This window comes from Drosophila suzukii, chromosome X (assembly GCF_043229965.1).
Source record: "Drosophila suzukii chromosome X, CBGP_Dsuzu_IsoJpt1.0, whole genome shotgun sequence".
NCBI lineage: Eukaryota > Metazoa > Arthropoda > Insecta > Diptera > Drosophilidae > Drosophila > Drosophila suzukii.
Window position 1 is genome coordinate 31,900,481 of NC_092084.1, and position 8,713 is coordinate 31,909,193.

Consider the following 8,713-nt stretch of genomic DNA (forward strand, 5'->3'; position numbering starts at 1 on the left):
GGGGGCGGCCGATTTTGTTAACAAGGAAATCCAAAATCTATTGGACAACGGCATAATCCAGAAATCCGTGTCTCCGTACAACAACCCAATATGGGTAGTGGACAAAAAGGGCACTGATGAAATGGGCAACAAAAACATGCGACTAGTAATTGACTTTCGCAAGCTAAATGAAAGAACGGTATCCGACAAGTACCCCATGCCAAATATCTCCATGATATTGGGAAACCTAGGCAAGGCCAAATATTTTACAACATTGGACCTTAAGTCAGGATACCACCAGATCATGCTCGCAGAGCGTGATCGCGAAAAAACTTCCTTTTCGGTAAACGGAGGGAAATATGAATTTCGCAGACTCCCTTTTGGTCTGAAAATTGCTGCCAGCATTTATCAAGGGACAATCGACGACATCTTGCGAGAGCAAATCGGCAAATTTTGCTACGTATACGTGGATGATGTGATTATTTTTTCTGAAAATGAAGAATCACATGTCACACACGTAGATTGGGTTTTAAAGAACCTCTACGAAGCAAACATGAGGGTGTCTGTAGAAAAATCACGCTTCTTTAAAAAGAGCGTAGGCTTTTTGGGATTCATAGTCACCAGCAATGGTGCAACAACTGACCCAGAGAAGGTCAAAGCCATTAAAGACTTCCCGGAACCAAAATCCGTGTTTGAAGTCAGATCCTTCCTTGGCCTGGCAAGCTACTACAGATGTTTCATAAAGGATTTTCCGGCAATAGCAAGACCCATTTCGGACATCCTGAAAGGGGAAAACGGAACGGTTAGTAGACATAGGTCACGGAACATTTCGGTCCAGTTCTCTGAGGCGCAGCAACAAGCGTTTCAGAAGCTGCGAAATATCTTGGCATCTGAGGACGTCATGCTAAGATACCCCGATTATAAAAAAGCATTTGATCTAACGACAGATGCATCAGCCTATGGCATTGGCGCGGTATTGTCCCAAGAGGGTCGTCCAATCACAATGATCACAAGGACATTGAAGGACAGGGAAATAAATTATGCTACAAATGAAAGGGAATTGTAAGCTACTATTTGGGCATTAGCCAAATTACGACACTATCTGTACGCTGTAAAAGACATAAATATCTTTACTGATCATCAGCCCTTAACCTTTGCGGTCTCGGAGTCGAATCCGAACGCTAAAATCAAGAGGTGGAAGGCGCGCATTGATGAGTCAGGTGCGCGTATTTTTTATAAGCCTGGCTGGCTAGCGGACGCGCTGTCCAGACAAGAACTCAATGCCATGGAAGAGCAGGAAGCTGAATCATGCATAGCCACGATACACAGCGAACTCTCCCTGACCCACACCATTGATTCTACGGACAAACCGCTGAATTGCTTCCAGAACCAATTGGTTTTTGAAGAGGCGCGCTCCCCATCGAAACGCAGCTTCATACTGTTTGGGAACAAAAGGCGTCACTTAGTTAGCTTCTCGTGCAAAGAATCATTGATCATTGAGCATAATAGGGCCCATAGATCGGCCCAGGAAAATGTGAAGCAAGTGCTCTCCGAGTACTACTTCCCAAAGATGGCAAAATTGGCCAGCGAAATCGTCTCAAACTGTAAGACATGCGCGAGAGCCAAATATGAGAGACATCCAAAAAAACAGGAACTAGGCGAAACGTCAGTCCCATCGCAGGTGGGGGAAATGCTGCACATAGACATTTTCTCTACAGACAGGAAATACTTCCTCACAGGCATTGACAAGTTTTCAAAATTTGCAACGGTCCAACCGATTCTCTCTAGAACAATAGAGGATCTCAAACCGGCCCTATTACAACTCTTGAACGTTTTCCCCAAAGCTAAGGTCATCTATTGCGACAATGAACCGTCATTGAATTCGCACACTATTTTGACCATGCTGGAAAGCCACTTCGGCGTTAGCGTCTCGAATGCGCTGCCCCTCCACAGCGTCTCGAACGGAAAAGTGAAACGCTTCCACAGCACTCTGGTGGAACTTGCCAGATGCCTCAAAATCGACAAAGGCATCAGCGACACTGTAGAGTTGATTTTACTGGCCACGACAAAATACAACAAATCTATCCATTCGGTCATCGGTAAGAGGCCCGCCGACGTGGTAGTCACTCAATCGAATGACCCACAGTGCGATATAGAGGGTAGAATAAGGCATGCCCAGGACAAGCTAAGAAGCAGGGAAAATGCCTCCCGGCAGAACAGAAGATTCAATGCCGGCGACAAAGTCCTAGTAAAATCCAACAGGAGACTAGGAAACAAGCTTTCGCCGTTATGCGAAGAAAAAACGGTGGAAGCGGACATGGGGACCACAGTCCTCATTAAGGGGTGGATGGTCCACAAAGAAAACCTTAGGTAGGCCAAGCATAAACATGTTATCGCTCGCCTGATAATTTTTAATTTTTCATTACTTTTATCCCTAGCCACTTGGCGTAAGCTTTTCATTACTATTATTTTTAATCATACTGCTTTTTCTGTGCTTTTGTGGTGGGTTAACCCGTCTTTAACAAACAATACAGAATATCCGAATTACAGGCTTACAATCATACCCCTGCTATTCTTCTTGACCGTAGCTTCGGCGCACATAACAGACTACTCAAAAGCCAAATACATTCCCATCGTTGATGGCCGAGTTTTGGTATGGGAAGAGTTCGCATTTGTAAGACACTCAGCGAATCTCTCGGAGTATAGGCGCGTGGTGGAAGAGACAGACGGAATGACCAACAGGTTCCCACAATCGCATATGCAAAAACTTTTGAGCGTTGATACCGCTCACTTGCGTGACCTGCTCGAGTCATTAAGCATTCACCATAGAGTAGCCAGGAGTTTAGACTTAGGTAAAGCCTTGAAGGTAGTGGCGGGAACGCCGGACGCCGAGGATTTTGAAAAAATTAAGTTCAACGAATTTCTACTCATTGATGCAAACAATAGGCAATTAAATATTAACACCAAAGTCCAAGACCAAATCAATAAAATATCCACTACTGTCAATCAACTTCTGAGGTCGGCTAAGGAATCCCAAATTGATACGGGACACCTATACGAGATCTTACTAACTCGTAATAGGATGATGGTAATGGAGCTGCAGAATTTGATGCTTGCAGTCGCCCTTGCGAAAATTAATGTCGTTAGCCCTAGCATACTAGATCATGCAGACCTAGAAAGTGTGTGGATTGAAGAGCCCACGGAAACCACCATCAAAGATGTTTTGTCCGTAGCGTCCGTGAAAGTTTTACAATCCATTAACATCTTACATTTGGTTATTAAATTTCATAAAATTAAGTCAGCCTGCAACAAAATTACCGTTTTTCGTGTGTCACATCATGGCACCATTCTCAGGCTGGAAGATAATATAATAGCGGAATGCAATGGGGAGATCCGCACGGTAAAAAACTGCTCCGTAACACCAGGTGTCACATTTTGCCAACTGGCGCTAAGAAGTTCGTGCGCCCAGGAGCTCCACGCTGGAGGCACTGCGCACTGCGAAATTCAGCAAAGTGACTTGCATCCCGTCACTTACGTTGACGATGGAATTGTCATTGTAAATGATCGCCCGCTTCGTGTGAGTGTGGACAATGGCACTTACGTCCACGTACAGGGTACCTACCTCATCACCTTTATTGAGAGTACCACAGTCAACGAAACCCGATTTGTCAACCATGACACAGCCCAGAAAAGGGCTCCGGGAGTAGCCAGCTCGCCTTCTCTGAACGTCACTATGGAACGAAACATCCTAAGTCTTCCATACCTTCACCGATTAAGTGAACATAATTTGGAACATATCAAACGATTCGGAGAAGAGGTCAACGACTATCGCTTATATCAGATAATGCTAATTGCAGGAGCAATATGCTGCGCGTTGATCTGCATCGGATTAACCTATCGGTGATTCACCCAGGCCAGAAGAACTACGGCCCAGCTAAAAGAGATGATTGCCAGACTAGGGTCGGCCGAGGGCGGCCTCATTCCTGAGGGGGGAGTAGTTAACTAAGTTAACCGAGCGGCGGCAATGACCGTTCGTTCGACAGCTCGCTCCGGCCAAAACTGCTGACACAGCGTCTGGCCGGATGCCCATGTATAGCCAGCAAACACAGCATATTTGAGTGGCCGCTATGATTCCAGTTTTTGTTAGCTTTAAGTTCAGTTTTTCATTCTGATTTCAATAAAGAGCAGACATGCTTGAATACAACTCCGGCCACCGTCGTTAACTTACTTATCTCTCGGAACACTAACTGAGTCTCTAGGCCAGTAGTGAAAGGAAGACAGTCATCTTCCCAACATAATCTTCGTAACTCATCAGTTAGCGAGGAGCTAAACACCGGCCAACCGGCTATTCACACGGAGGACCAGAAGTTGTCCACCGCCCCTATAATACAGGACAGCAGCGTGGGACCAGCAGCCGACGTGCGTAATTCGCAATTACTACGGGACAGCAGCGGGAGACCAGCAGCCGATCCACACAACTTAATAATTTGTATACTAATGGACCCATTGACTTAGGTCAATTCTTTCAAAGGCTTGAAAAGCAGGCCGGTATTCACAAAGTCAGCCAACTCAAAGTGGCACCGTGGGAAAATATCTTTGAACATGTTTCAATTGATAATTTTAAAATTATGGGCAATAATATATTGAAATCATTGAGAGTAGCGCTACTCAACCCGGTGAACGTAATAAAAACAAGGAAGAACGCTATAGTCGAGTACCTCGACTATCAGATACCCGTTACTCAGCTAAATGGAGATATGCAAGCAGCAAAGCGAGATTAAAATGCGCCACCTACCGGCGGTATACAGATTTAAGCGTTATGGGCGTTAGAGTGGGCGTGGCAAATTTTTTTTTGGACCAATCGATAGGTATTGTCGAGACCAATACATTTCAGTTAAAATTTTTTATCTAGCATAACAATTTTGGGCGTCACAGGTTTTCGCGGTTTGTGGGAGTTAGAGTGGGCGTGGCAAATTTCTTTTTGGATCAATCGATAGGTATTGACGAGACCAATACATTTCAGTTAAAATTTTTATTCTAGTATCAAAACTGTAGGAGCCACAGTTTTGGGCGGTTTGTGGGCGTTAGAGTGGGCGTGGCACTGTGCTGAAACAAACTTGCGCTGCGTAAGAAGCTCAGGAATCTGCACGCCAAATCTCAATAGCCTAGCTCCCATAGTTTCCGAGATCTCAGCGTTCATCCGGACGGACAGACAGACGGACAGACGGACAGACGGACAGACGGACAGACGGACATGGCTAGATCGACTCGGCTAGTGATCCTGATCAAGAATATATATACTTTATGGGGTCGGAAACGCTTCCTTCTGCCTGTTACATACTTTCCGACGAATCTAGTATACCCTTTTACTCTACGAGTAACGGGTATAATTAATAAAGAAAAAGAAGCTATATTGTCTACATTCCACGATGATCCAATACAAGGTGGTCATACAGGCATTACAAAAACTTTGGCCAAGGTCCAGAGACACTATTACTGGAAAAATATGTCCAAAGACATAAAAGAGTACATAAAGAAATGTCCTAAATGCCAAAAGTCGAAAACGACTAAACATGTTAAGATCCCACTAACTATAACCGAAACTCCATAAAGAGCTTTTGATATAGTAATTGTAGATACTATTGGTCCACTTCCAAAATCTAATAATGGAAACGAATACGCAGTAACACTCATCTTCGATTTAACTAAATACCTAGTAGCTATACCTATACCAAATAAAAGTGCAAATACAGTAGCAAAAGCTATATTTGAAGATTTTGTTCTAAAGTACGGTCCAATGAAGACGTTTGTTACGGATATGGGAACAGAATATAAAAATTCAATGATTGAAGATCTATGTAAGTATTTACACATATTAAAAACATAACTTCAACTGCACACCCACACCAGACTGTAGGTACCGTGGAGCGAAGCCACAGAACACTCAATGAGTTCATTCGTTCATACATCTCAGTTGAAAAAACAGATTGGGATGTATGGCTACGATACTTCGTCTATTTTTTAATACAACCCCATCTATTGCATATGACTATTGTCCATATGAGCTAGTTTTCGGTAAAACTTCAAATCTACCAAAACATTTTAATAGCATAGATAAAATAAAACCCCTTTAAAATATAGAAGATTATGCTAAGGAATCCAAATTTGATTAGAACAGGCAATTAAGAGGGCTAGACTAATGCTAGAGTCTCACAAGTTAAAACAGAAAATTAGTTACGACAAAACTAGTTTAGATTTCGATTTAAAAATAGGAGATCAGGTTTTATTGAAAAATGAAACAGGACCTAAGTTAGATTTGAAATATACAGGTCCTTATAGGGTAGAACAAATAGGAGATAGAGATAACATAACTATAATATATAATAAAAATAGAAAACAAATAGTACGTAAAGATAGATTAAAACTCTTTATTTCATAATCAATTTTAATTAAAGCAAAATCAATTTTCTCAAAGTTTTCTCAAAGAAAATAACTCGAAACGCCGAAACATGAGTCGATCGGCGGCGTACACAGAAAGTGCAAGTGTCAGCATTCTGTTGCACACGCCGGCCGCTCAGCCAAACTCAAGTACATGCATATACCTCCGCGCTCCAGACTAAGTGAGCATAGCTATATACTTAAGAATATATAGGCCGTCTCTCCGCTGCTGCTGTTGGCAGCGCCGCTATGAGCCTTAGACTTCCTTAGCTCCTAAGTAAATTAAGTTAGAGAAGAAACTCTTTTGAGCTCAGAGCGGCAACAACGGCTGCTCTGCTCCAAATGCAACTAAATAAAATCATTAATAAAGGATATCTAATAGAAACCAAATCGGACTTATATTTTTGGGCTTAACGAGAAATCTACACAAATTAAACTATTAGAAAATTAGAACTATTAGACATCGAAAACATGTGCCTGCCTCTTCTATGCAAATTGCCGGTACGAGGCCAGAAAATGTTTTTCAATATATTATAAAACATATTCGCAATACCGAAATAAATGAATAAATGTATTATTAGGCTACAAAAAAAAACTTCAGACTTTTTATTTCGAGCTAAAGTTACAGGTACGTAGAAAGGAAAATATTTCCTTGACTGAGATATGTCGGCTACTTGCGAGTTGTTGCACGGTCGTGATTTCAACCCCTATTATGGGATGTGTTAGAGCTAGCAGTCAGCCATGAGGTCGTTGGCGTGAGGCCCATGATCTTGTCAATGAGCGTGCGCCTTCAGACTTGTGCATTTGTCCCTTTTTTCTGTTATTTTTGTTTGTCTACCTATACTTGTGGCCATAATAGAAGAAATTGTAAAATTTTGTTTTCAATAATTCTTGAAATTATAACTGGCAAGTTTTCTTTTGTATCCTTTATTTTAAATTTTATCCAGGTCGTTTTCTCGACTCTGGAATCTCTTCTTCAAACACCTATTGTGTAATTTATAGATTTTTAAAAAAACACTTGCTGACATTATAATAACAGTTATTATTAATAGTATTGTTATCGTTTCTAAATCAATATTTTTAGATTCTACTTTATTAACGACGTTCGACAACTTTTGTGTCTACAAAACCCATTTTGGGAATGTTTTCCAAAATTCTATATTTTATGCCAAGTATATATGGCGAATCTTTTGATTTAGATATACTATTGTTCATAAAGAAAAGTTTGGAAAGAAAAGAAAATATTTTGGATAGTAATTTTTTCACATGGCAGATTTACAATTTGTCGCTCTATATAATTAAAATATCTGCCATATGATTTTACTATAAAGCCTAACATGGGGTTAGTAGTTTTCAAGCAGCGTTTTCACGCATCGGCTTGAGTGTAAGATTTTAATATTAAAGGTAACTTAGGCATTGGCAATTAATGCAGCCTTGTTACGTTACTTCGCACCAGTACGAAGTTTGTCCTCAATCTTAGTTAGCTCGGCCTTGTGTAATTGCGCTTCTCCAGGTGTCGCTACCGTCTTTATTAAATCCTTAGCCAGCCTCCGTTGGCGCAAGAGTTTCTTTCTCTTGCCGCTCCTCTTATTTTTGGGTTGATTCTTCTTTTGCTGGCGTGCCCTCTACTCAGCTATTGTGAGGGGGCGTGGTCCATCGTTTGGATACACCTCTAGAGCTTCTTTTAGACTCGGTGCATCCCTTTGCTCGACAGGAGCAGCTTTGTCCAGTCCAACGTTGTCGTTTATGCTCATTACTTTACCAACGTAGGTGTAGGAGGAATTGCCATGCCTCCCACACTTTTTATCCTCTTATAGTCGTCCTTGGCCTATGGGTTTAGGCGGCGCCGGTGCTGGTCCTCGCACAGGTAGTAACGTAGATTATTCCTTTAATAGCTTTTCCTCAGCATTTGCATCATTCCAATAACATTTGTTTGTTTTATGTCTTTATATAACCATTTTCTTCAAAATTTTTTTTGTTGGTGCACTTATTTTTGTTGGGTGTACACAATTCGGTTTTTGTTGCACTTTAATTGCACTTCAATTTAAAACTTTGTTTGCTTCGGCTGCGACATCACTGTCACGGTCGCCATGTATTAATTATATCCAATTTATTGATGTGTGTTATTATCCTCAGAATAAAGTAAAAGATTTGGTTATAGTGGCCAACGGCCAAGCTTGTTCTTTATTGATTGATGGTCATAATTCGAGTGAGTTACAGCTAGCTATTTGCGGCTGCGCTGCCTGCAAACATTGGCAGCGGTCGTCATATATATCAAAGTATATGTTCACAAATG

At 41.6% G+C, this 8,713-nt stretch overlaps 1 pseudogene; it reads left to right on the top strand.

The window, feature by feature from the left end:
- The first annotated feature begins 2,710 nt into the window (after positions 1-2,710).
- On the top strand, positions 2,711-6,418 carry LOC139353429 (uncharacterized; annotated as a pseudogene).
- Positions 6,419-8,713: the final 2,295 nt, after the last annotated feature.